Source organism: Podarcis cretensis (assembly GCF_951804945.1).
Source record: "Podarcis cretensis genome assembly, chromosome: Z".
NCBI classification, from domain to species: Eukaryota; Metazoa; Chordata; class Lepidosauria; order Squamata; family Lacertidae; genus Podarcis; species Podarcis cretensis.
Window position 1 is genome coordinate 32,389,131 of NC_137184.1, and position 11,573 is coordinate 32,400,703.

Genomic DNA, 11,573 nt, shown 5'->3' on the forward strand with positions numbered 1-11,573 from the left:
CCCCGTGCCACAATCCAATCTGGTTCGTGGTGGGGTGTGGCAACAGCTTTTTAGGCTTGGTATAGACAGTTGTAAGCAGGTGCTCCATACAATGTATAGTTTGATCCTAAGTTCTCCGTTAGCTGGGAGGGAACACTAATGCCACACAGAGCTCTTGCATGACCAGGATTGAGCAAAGTACAAAATGACGTGTATTTGCTCAATTTGTATAGTTTACATGGAGCACTGGATATGGGTGGCGCTATAGTCTAGGGCTTGCCGAACAGAAGGTCGGCGGTTCGAATCCCCGCGATGGAGTGAGCTCCCGTTGCTCGGTCCCAGCTCCTGCCCACCTAGCAGTTCGAAAGCACACCAAAAAGTGCAAGCAGATAAATAGGTACCGCTCCAGCGGGAAGGTAAACGGCGTTTCCGTGCACTGCTCTGGTTCGCCAGAAACTGCTTAGTCATGCTGGCCACATGACCCAGAAGCTGTCTGCGGACAAATGCCGGCTCCCTCGGCCTACAGAGTGAGATGAGCACACAACCCCAGAGTCGTTTGCAACTGGACCTAATGGTCAGGGGTCCCTTTACCTTTACATGGAGCTCAGGGGTCATCTTTCTTACTGTTTTATTGTCTCTGCACACAGCTCCGGTGAAGATCTGTGACAGGCACAGGGATGCAACTGGCGTCATAAAGCAAAGCAGAGAAGATTCAATCTTTCTCTGCAACACTCACATTTAAAAACAGAAGCCAACGTTCAACTGCCGAGGCCTGAGAAATGCTGTGCGTAGCACCCACGCTGGCCTTTCTGTGTGGGTGCAACAGTCCACAAAGCCTATTCTCAAAAACACCCATGAGCCTGGAAGCCAGAAAGAAAATGCTAGCCTATGCTGACTCCGGCGTGCAGCAAGCTAGTTGCGTGCCTTCACTGTGTGCACAAAGCACAACTCACAGTGCACCCTTACAAGTAACACTAAGAAAGGATTAGTAGTTGCACATCAAACACCTCTCCCAGCACACAGCAGTATGTGTACACAGTGCACTCACCAGGAAATGAAGGTGCAGAAATTCAGCATGGGGCAGCCTTTTCCCACATCTTTTCTTACTGCCATGAAAGGATTGTGGCAGAAACCATCACATGGGCCTTCAAAAGATCTGGGTGTGTGTACCCTATCCCTGACATCTATGGATGATTGCAGTGCCAGATTTCCTTTCCCCACATTGACATGCATCTATTCCCACCCACCCATCTGCAGGCTTCAAGTTCCCAAGCTATGTTTTCGTGCTGTGCATACAAGACACAGCCATAAACACATACGGGAAGCTCAGACCTCTGCCTTCCCTACTGGGTTTTCTGCTCATTAATCAGCACAACTTAATGGAGCTGTTCGTTCAAACAGAATAAGCCAGAGCCCTCATTAAGCCAGAAGTGTATGAGTGCTCTCTAGGAGAAAAAAAAAATAAGAAAACAAAACACTAACTCATGCTGCAACCAGGCTTACAAATCAAGGAATTGGGGAGGGCAAGGCTGTGGTCCACACCCAAGCTTCTCTATCATTCAGGGAATTGCAAGGGGCTTGAAAGACCATCTGGCTCAAATGTCTACTGGCTTCAAAATCAGCACAGGAGACAATATCTTCTCAGCTGGGGAACATGGCCTGAGCCATTTTTCTGCCAGAATACAACACTAAACTAGGCAATTCCAAGAAGACTTTTGAGAAGCTACCACAGCTCAGTGGTAGAGCACAAGATTTGCATGCAGAAGGTCCCAGGTACAACCCTGAGCATCTCCAGTTAAAACTTTAAATGGAAGTTTAACCTCAGGAAGAAATTTGCATCAGAATCCACTTATTCAGGAAGTTTTACACGGAAACCCCTGCTAAACTGAAGGGGGTGGAAATGTCTCCATTTTAGCAGTGCCTTGCACCTGACATCATTAGGCGACTGACAGGTAGACACGCCAATCCTGAGCGAGGATTTCATCCCAGGTGCCTCCAGTCCAAGTTCAGTCCTCCTCCCCACTACATCACAACAGCTTCTGCCAGCCTTGGTGACCCCAACCAAAGTCTGAGAGGGAAGGAAAAGAAAAAGGTGGTATCTGCATTGAAATCATTCTGAAACATATCTGATTCTACCTCAAACCTAGTGGGCTTCTTTGCTTCTGCTGCCCCCATAAGAAGACTATCCCCAGAATCTAACACCCAAGAAGGCATCAACGAGAGAAGCTAGAAGGTTTTAAACAGCCAGCCAGCCCCAGAGGCTGCCTTTATGGCTCTGGGTTCCCATACAGATTCCTCTTCAGCAGGGATGGGGGAACTGTAGTTATCTAGATCAGAGTTTCCCAAACTTGGGTCTCCATCTGTTTTTGGACTACAACTCCCATCATCCCTAGCTAGCAGGACCAGTCTCCAGGGATGATGGGAATGGTACTCCAAAAGCAGCTGGAGGCCCAAATTTGGGATTACAAATCCCACCATCCCAGACCACTAGCCATGCTGGCAGGGTCTGGTGTTCAACAACAGCTGTAGAACCACAGGTTCCCCATTCCCCTATCAACAAATGCAAGGCCATTAGCACCATGAGTGGAGCCGTTATGGGAAGCCAAAATGAAGAAAAGCTTGGCTTTGCCTGAAAATCTAAATATTCTTCACCAAAAAAAAAAGTGGTGCTCTGGGGAACTCCCACCCCTCTAAGCCAGAATTCACTCCACAGCTTCATTTGGGACTTGATCTTCAGCAAATGGTGAGATTCTACATGCATCAGCAGAAAACACCATTATTATTTTTTTCAAGTGTAACCAGAAGCACTCACAATCAAGAGCATTAGTCTCTCCTGGAAAATCCAGGACCTGGAAACCACAGCCTGGAGGGAATTGTCTGCAAATCTTGCCTCAGGCTTGTAAGTACTGCATGAGGTTCCACTTTATTTCCTGGGATAATTCAAGTCTTCCCCCATCAAAATTGACCAAAAGCCCCACTAGGGACCAGAAGCGTTTCTTTACAACCCTGCCTGATTGAGCAAATCAACTGCCTCGAGCTGGGAGCACACAACTGCCAAGGCAGAACAGGCGTGTTACACCATCTGCTGTTGACATGACAGTCCCGGGTCTTTAAATAGCCAAGGGTCAATCACAGGAGCTCCAAAAGCACGCAGCTCTGTCCCAAGACACAGGCGTGCAATAGTAGCACACAAGACCCATCCAGTTGTCACCTCGCCCATCCCTGTCAGCCAAGCAAGGAGGTTTCCATCATACTTGGCAAAGGGAATTGTTCCAAGAGAGATGTTGCAAATGAAGGGCCATAGCTCAGTGGCAGAGGACCTGCTTCGCAGGTATGAGGTCCCTGATTCCATTTCTGGTGTGTCCAAGTAGGACTGGAAACAGCTCTATTCTGAAAACCTATACAGCTGCTGCCAGTCAATTCAGACAATACAATAGCTGGAATGACCTAACTTGGTATAAAACAGCTTCCTATGTCCCTAAGAATACTTATCAATAGCAACTTTTTTATTTTAAAAAAAGCAGGTTTGCTAAACAACTTATCCCACAAACCCTCACTGAGAGACTTGCTGTTGCCACAGACATGACTCTTTCATGAAAAGTAGAGGAAGCATCTCAGGATACACTACGAAAAAGAGTGACTCCACTTGCTGCCGGAGTTACAGAGATAATTTTCTGGAAGTACACTGGTCTTTGCTAATTTCCGCACAATGATTTCTTCCTAATCTCCCCTTGAATGCCTAGGAATTTACACAGCCGACAGAATGGCAACCTTTCTCCAGCTCTGTTCTGTTCAGGTTTCAGAAATGATAAGAAAAGGCAACATGAAAAATCTAACAGTAAATCTAACACAGCCCTTGTCAGCCAGGTGTCCTCCAGATATATCGGTCTACAATTCACCACAGTAAGGGCTGGCGGAGAGCTACAGTCGAAAACATCTGGAAGACCCAGGTTGGCAGAGGCTAATCATACAGACACGCCACTTTAAAGTTGTTCATCATCTTCCCCAGGGCCACTTTAAGACTCCACCTGCCATCATAAAGGCTTCCTGTAAAGGCAGCCACAGAGCAAAGCACTGGACACACACTAGCCTATATCACTTGTACATCACAACAGCACAGCTTGCATTCTGGTTCCAATCAGTCAAAATAATTGCGAAATCACCCTTGAACTTCAACAAGACTCCTAGTGAATGCTGCAGTTTGTGAAGATTCAACTCAAAAAATGCTTTGGGGTCAGCAATGTTGCAGTGGGTGGGGAGTTAAGATGATGATGAAAGGATTCTTGTTAGGCTCTGGATCAAAGTTCAAATGCTCAGCACCAGCAACTCTCTGGACACTGCACTCTTGAGGAATGCAAAGCAGTTTGAGGCTCGCAGAAATCTGTACTATATCCAGCTCCTTAGAAGCCGCAGCTGCTATTTTGGACTGTGAAGTCCAAGTTAAGTCACCATCCACTGAAGACTGCAAATTCCAAAGTTGTTGATGTAAAGATGTGTTCAGGGAAGACAATGGCAAATTATACAAAGGCAAGAGGGATTGGGAGGGGGGGTTAGCACACTGTAACTCCCTCTCCTTACCTGCTGGGGTCAGGTAAGGCCACTGAGTGGCAGACAGAAGCTCTAACATGCAAACCTCTCTCCAAGCTTGCTGAATGTAAATAATCCAACAGCCCACAGCATCTGAGCTGCAAACAATATCAGAGATGTCTGTCACTAAATCCTAATATAAAATGTGGAGTGAAACACATCACAGGTAAATATTTTGTTTCAAGCCTAAGTAAACCTGATAGCTTCGGAGATTTCCAGCTCTTAGGTTAAACCCTGAATATTCTGCACCATATCAAGTTTCTGTCTTTAGCCCACAGAAAACATGATATGTGCTGAAGTCATTGGCACCGTTTGTGCAAGCAAAATCCCTAGAAGGCGACAGCTTAAATCTTCTCAATTGACATCAAGCCACAGACTTCAGAAATTGATTCTTCCAAAGTCCTCCACGACAGCCTCACACATCCACCGTGCTTTCCTCTGTCCAGACAGAAAATGCAGTGCCAAAGCAGAAAAAGAACTGGCGGTCTAAACTTCAGCCCAACCTGAAAATTTCACATTGCCCAAAACTGCAGAATTTAGTTAAGCTGCAGTTCAGTTTCCTACCCAAACCAGGAGAACAAGAATCTTAGACACCGTGGACCTTGCTTCAGTGACGCAACTGGGAACTTGCAAATGAAAGAGGGCAGGATTAGATCTGAAGTGGGGAGGGCAGAGGAAGGATGCTGCAACCACATATTCTACTCAGGATGGAAAAAGCAGAGAAAGAACCCAAGGATGCTGTCTTTCCTCTACAGGGGCGGCCCGCTAGCCAAGGGTGGTAAGAGATGAAGCAAACCAACCAGTGGATGGCGTGCAATTATCTTTCTCCACCACCCCTTCCAACTTCAGTGTCTCAGGCTAGCACCTGGGAGAGAAAACTTGTTTCAACTGGTGTTACCTGGCGGTGCACCTGCCCTCCCGTTCGGCTCTGCTGGCAGCTCCATTAATCCCCCCTGGCAAACCACCCACAATATTGCTGCGCTCCCAAGAGTCAGATGTGCACCTGGAAGAGAGCCAGAAGCATTCAGATGTGGAACCACAGCCAGGAGAGGGGAGCTCAGGGTCAGCAGGGCCATGGCTGAGGACACACACCTGCCACCATGTCAGAAGTGCGTAGGCACAAGTGTTCCGAAGTCTGCAGTGCCAAAAGGGATTGGCGGGGTGGCAAAGGAAGGGGCCACCTTACCGCCATCTCAGCTCTTTGGCAGAAAACTCAACTCTGCAAAATACTGAGGAAAATTCTGAAGTGGGGGCGGGAGGGGGCCGGGAGAGGGTTGCCCCTCTGCCAAAAGGCGGGGGCGCAGGTATATGCAAGGCCACTTCACGCTCACATCCTTACACATCACAAATCAGCACATCCACGCTCCAAAATACGCACTTCTCTACCTTTCAAACAGTGCAACCTAAAACTGACACCCTCCCCCCCCCGCCCCGCGCGCCGCCCTACTAGCCATTCCTGCAGACCGGTTGTTAACCCCTTCCTTCCCTCTGCTTCTCCCAAGCCAAATCCAAGTACTCACAACCCGTGGGAGCCGATTCTTTCCCCGCCCGCCTGGAGGAAACCTACTTCCTCCGCTCTTGGTTATGCCCCCCTCAGTTAACCCCTTCTTGCCTGCACAAGAGGTTCAACACCTCTCTCCCATCTCTGGAGTGGGCCCGCCAGTCCGCGACGCCAGCCTCCCCGCCCTCCACCACCACCACCCCACTACCCCGCACGCCCTCCGCTCTTCTCTTGGGGGGATCGCCAGAGCGCAAATGCCACCTCCTTTGCGCCGCGCTGCGCGAGCCCTCTCGTCGGGGCGGCGACCACCGCCCGCCCGTCCAGGGCTCGTTCCTTCGGCGGCGGCGTCCTTTCTACTTACCAGCCGGTGCGAGGAATCTCCGCGCCACCGCCGCTGCTGCCGCCCGGCTGTCATCTTGCTGGAAGCGCGGAGAGGAGGAGGAGGAGGAGCCGGCGCAGAGAGCGCGGAGCTGCCGGTCGGGGAGCGTGTGCGGGAAGATAGGGAGAGAGGGAGGGAGGCGAGGCTGGCCCGGCCGATGGGAGGAGAAAGGGAGGGCAGGAAGGAAGCCGGAGCCACAGCCGCGCACTCCTCCTCCTGCCCGCTGTTCCCTCCTCTTGGCCGGAGCGTCCACCCCGAGCGAAGGCGAGACGCAGACCGTCCACTTCCAAGCGCGCACCGGCCGACGGACAATGGCAGCAGGGGAGCCGGCTGAGGGGCCGCCCTCCACGTGCTGGCTCTGAGGACGGCAGCCGTCGCTAGAGGGCCTTCGGGAGACCGCAGGAGGAGGAGGAGGAAGAGAATCAGCGGACCGGGAGCCCTTCGTCGCGGCAGAAGCGGCGACGTCAAATCCTAAATCAAACTCGCGTCGCATAATCAGTCGGTAGCATGACCTGGCGGAGGAGGCGGCCCCCTTTCATAATTACACATAAAGCCGGTCTCGTGGCACCTTTTAGAGACAAGAAAGATTCACCACCTTATGTCAGATGAATTGTGGCATAAGCCTTTCCTAGACTGGAGTCCTGTCCAACAGAAGCAGGAAGCAGGTTATTACATTGATGTGCCACCTTTCTTCCAAACAACACAAGGTGGCCTACATAGTTCTCCTCTACATTCTATTCTCACAACAGCCCTGTGAGGTAGGTTTGGTTGAGAGACTCTGGCTCTGAACTCACCATACATTTAAAGCACATGACTTCCCCCTAAGAATCCTGGGAACTGTCTACTGGGAATTGTGGCTCTATGAAAGTTTAACTAGTTTAAATATACAGCCGTACCTTGGATCCCGAACACCTTGGTACTTGGATGTTTTGGCTCCCGAATGCCGCAAACCCAGAAGTGAGTGTTATGGTTTGCGAACATTCTTTGGAACCCGAACGTGTTGGACTTCTGCAGCTTCTGATTGGCTGCAGGAGCTTCCTGCAGCCAATCAGAAGCCGCACTCTGGTTTCCGAACGTTTTGGAAGTCAGAACAGACTTCTGGAATGGATTCCGTTCGACTTCCAAGGTACGACTGTATGGCGTTTATGCAGCCTACAACTGCCCCAAAGTCACCCAGTGTGCTTCCTGGCCAAGTGGGGATTTGAACACTCATCTCCCAGGTACCAGTCCAGTACTAACAACTGCAGCACACCGATTCTCATCATCGGCTAACCAGGCCCAACAAAGTATTGCCTTCAATTGGGCCAAAAGACCATGAAATGGAAAAGGCACAATAATCTGCAACTTCTGCGTATGGGCTCAAGTGAATATGAGATGACCAGAGTGACCAGTATCAACAGCTGTGGCCGTAAATTTTGTACAGTTCTTAAACTAAGGCTGCAATTCTCTACTCAATGGATTTCTGAGCAGACATTTATAGGATCGTTCTGTTGGCTTCCAATCCTAAACACTCTTGCTTAAGTCCCATTGGAGACTTTTTTAATTTATTTAAAAATATTTATATGCTGCTCTACCTACATGCTTAAAAATATATACAGTCATACCTTGTGTTGTGTTGCATTTGCTTCAGGTTGAGCGTTTTCAGGTTGTGTCCCGTGGCGACCCGGAAGTACCAGAAAGGGTTACTTCCAGGTTTCACCGCTAGCGCATGCGCAGACGCTCAAAATGACATCATGTGCATGCGCAGAAGCGGCAAATTGCGACACACGCAGACGCGGGTTGCGTTCTGCTCAGGTTGCGAAGGAGGTTCCAGAATGGATCCCGTTCGCAACCAGTGGTACCACTGTAGTGCCTTCACGCTATGTGTCAGCGTGAGAAACAGCAGGCAGGCCCAGGCTAACTGCTTAACGAGATAAGGAGGTGTTGTGAAGTGCCTCCCCACCCACCCCCAACCCATTAAACAGGCCTGCAACAAAGTTCAATGGCGGGTGAGGCTCTTCCCACAGCAATTTAGTAAGCCACTATGTAGAATCCCTCTGCATCTACCACTCTATTAAACATGCATGCAGGAAGGGGAGGGGCTTGGGGTGGCTGTGGTGGGATAGACAAGGGGGTAGGTGAGGCTTAAAGTGGGAGGATTTGGTCAGAGGATCAGAAGGTCAGCGATTCGAATCCCCGCGATGGGGTGAGCTCCTGTTGCCCGGTCCCTGCTCCTGCCAACCTAGCAGTTCGAAAGCACGTCAAAGCGCAAGTAGATAAATAGGTACCGCTCCAGCGTTTCCGTGCACTGCTCTGGTTTGCCAGAAGCGGCTTAGTCATGCTGGCCACATGACCCGGAAGCTGTACACCAGCTCCCTTGGCCAATAAAGCGAGATGAGCACCGCAACCCCAGAGTCGGCCACGAGTGGACCTAATGGTCAGGGATCCCTTTAACTTTACCTAGGGGAAAGGACAGAGGGGTATGCAACGCTGGCGAGTAGGGGCAGCAGTCCTTATTTAAAAAAAAACAACCAAGCTGGTATACAGCAAATCATTAAGCTAAAGAACAAAGACAGTGTATCAGTATAATACCATAAAATAGTGATGCATATGCCATTTCACCTGACAGCGGTGTGTGCAGGCTGCATTGTTGGCATCCATCTGTCTTGAGAGGCAATGGATGAGTGCACCTGGGGGGGGGGGAGTCAAGGTCAAACCGTTGGAAAGTTTCAGTGCCTGCTGTAGCTGCAGAGACCGATACAGGAGAGAGATGTTTTGTTGCAGCTCGGGCAGATGAAAATGTTCCATGGCTTCTCTGCATTAAAGGTAAAGGTAAAGGTACCCCTGCCCGTACGGGCCAGTCTTGACAGACTCTGGGGTTGTGCGCCCATCTCACTCAAGAGGCCGGGGGCCAGCGCTGTCCGGAGACACTTCCGGGTCACATGGCCAGCGTGACATCGCTGCTCTGGCGAGCCAGAGCCGCACACGGAAACGCCGTTTACCTTCCCGCTGGTAAGCGGTCCCTATTTATCTACTTGCACCCGGAGGTGCTTTACTGATCAGGAAATGCCTGCTTGGGCAAATATATTGTAAAGCACTCGGCAAGAAGGGAGTACAGTTTGCATGCCAGGCTTCTGAGTAAACAGGCACAGGGTTGCACAGTAAGTAATTTGTGCACGTTAAATATTGCCCAATATTTAAATATAAGTAGATGCAAGAGACACAAAAGGAAAGCCAATCGAGACAGGGCACCTCCATAACAGTAAACAGCCATTGCAGGCCTGCTGGATCAGGCCAATGGCCCATCTGGTGCAGTATCCTGTTATAGCGGCCAGTCAGATGCCTCTGGGTAGCCAGCAAGCAGGATCTGAGCGCAACAGCACTCTCCAGCACACTCACATAGCCATTGTGAGTAGTTGGCACCGAGAGCCTTTCAGAGCTCTGTTCTTTGACTGACTGGCTGATCAAGTAGAAGTCCTAGGAAGGAGAGAAAATCTGTTCCCTGGTGATCCCTGTCCTTACCCCAAGGGTTGAATCCTGCACATCAGGCATTAAGGAAAGGGCTGGGGCAGATTACCTCCAAGGCCGCTTCCAACCCGATGAATTTCTATAGCTAGCGCCTGCCCATTGGCCAGTTTAATATCCCATTATCTAGAAAGGAAAATTAGCAGGCAGCGGACCGTTCTGCCTCTGCTCACATTCCCAAATAATGACTGTACATCACTGGCTGCCCTAAGTTAAGGCTGAGTTAAGGCAGACCACATCCAAGCCACAACGTGGCAAATTTATGGGTGGTTGAAAGCAGATTTGTATTAAAGGTAAAGGTACCCCTGCCCGTACGGGCCAGTCTTGACAGACTCTGGGGTTGTGCGCCCATCTCACTTAAGAGGCCAGGGGCCAGCGCTGTCCGGAGACACTTCCGGGTCACGTGGCCAGAGTGACATCGCTGCTCTGGCAAGCCAGAGCCGCATACGGAAACACCGTTTACCTTCCCGCTGGTAAGCAGTCCCTATTTATCTACTTGCACCCGGAGGTGCTTTCGAACTGCTAGGTTGGCAGGCGCTGGGACCAAGCAGCGGGAGCGCACCCCGCCGCAGGGATTCGAACCGCCGACCTTTCGATCGGCAAGTCCTAGGCGCTGAGGCTTTAACCCACAGCGTATTACACAGTAATTAAAAGCAACAACCCTTAATTCTAAAATACTACTTAAGGACTTAAGTAGAGCCCTGCTGCATCAGACCAATGGCTCATCTAAGTCTTCTATCCCATTCTCACAATAGCTAACCAGATGACTATGAGAAGACCACAAGCAAAACTTGAGTGCAACTGCTCTCTCCCAGCAAATGGTATTCAGAAGCATTCTGCCTTTAGCACAAATAATAAAGTTCATAACAAGAGATAGCCGTATCCTCCATGAATTTTAAGCGTAGTTTGAAGTCATTCGTGTTGGCGGCCACACTGAGTCTTGTGTTAGTGGATTCCATAATTGAACTATGTGAATTCACCGTTTTCACAGCTGTTGCATACTGGATCAGCACCTTCTAAGAGTTATCCACTATGATCCCCCAGTCTTTTTCCTGCTCAATCACTGCCAGTTTGGATCCATAAGTGAATATATATATATATTAGGATTTTTGCCGAAATGTGTATACTTAGTTACATTGAATCACATTCACCTAATTTTAATGCTTGTTCATTCGGTTTAGAGAGAACCTTTTGGAATCCCTCCAATTTCTTTTTTGTTCTTACTACCCTGAGCAATTTGATGTCATCAGCAAGCTTGACCACCACACTGCCCACCCCAAATGCCATGTCATTTATGAACAAGAACTACCCATCCAGGGGGGAATCCACTATCTACATCTCTCTATGAGGAGGACTGTCCATTTATTCCTACGTGCTTCACGTTTTTTAACCAGTCACTGATCCATAAGAGGACCCTCCTCTTATTCCATGACTGCTGGACTTATTTTGGTGAACAACTTAAAGCTTTTTGAAAGTGTTAAGTGCATAATGTCAACTTGATCACCTCTACCTGTATGCTTGTTGACACTCTCAAAGAACTCTAAAAGGTTAGTGAGGCAGGCGTGACTCTTGTGGAAGCCATGCTGTTTCTCCTTCGGAACAATAAGCAATATTCTGAACACT

General features: G+C 49.5%; 1 protein-coding gene across 1 annotated transcript in view; it reads right to left on the minus strand.

The window, feature by feature from the left end:
* MID2 (midline 2) overlaps positions 1-6,833 on the minus strand; it is a 200,211-nt gene extending 193,378 nt beyond the window's left edge. The window contains exon 1 of the mRNA XM_079962328.1: positions 6,429-6,833. The gene's annotated coding sequence lies outside the window, so the exon portion shown is untranslated. The remainder of the gene's footprint in view (positions 1-6,428) is intronic.
* Positions 6,834-11,573: the final 4,740 nt, after the last annotated feature.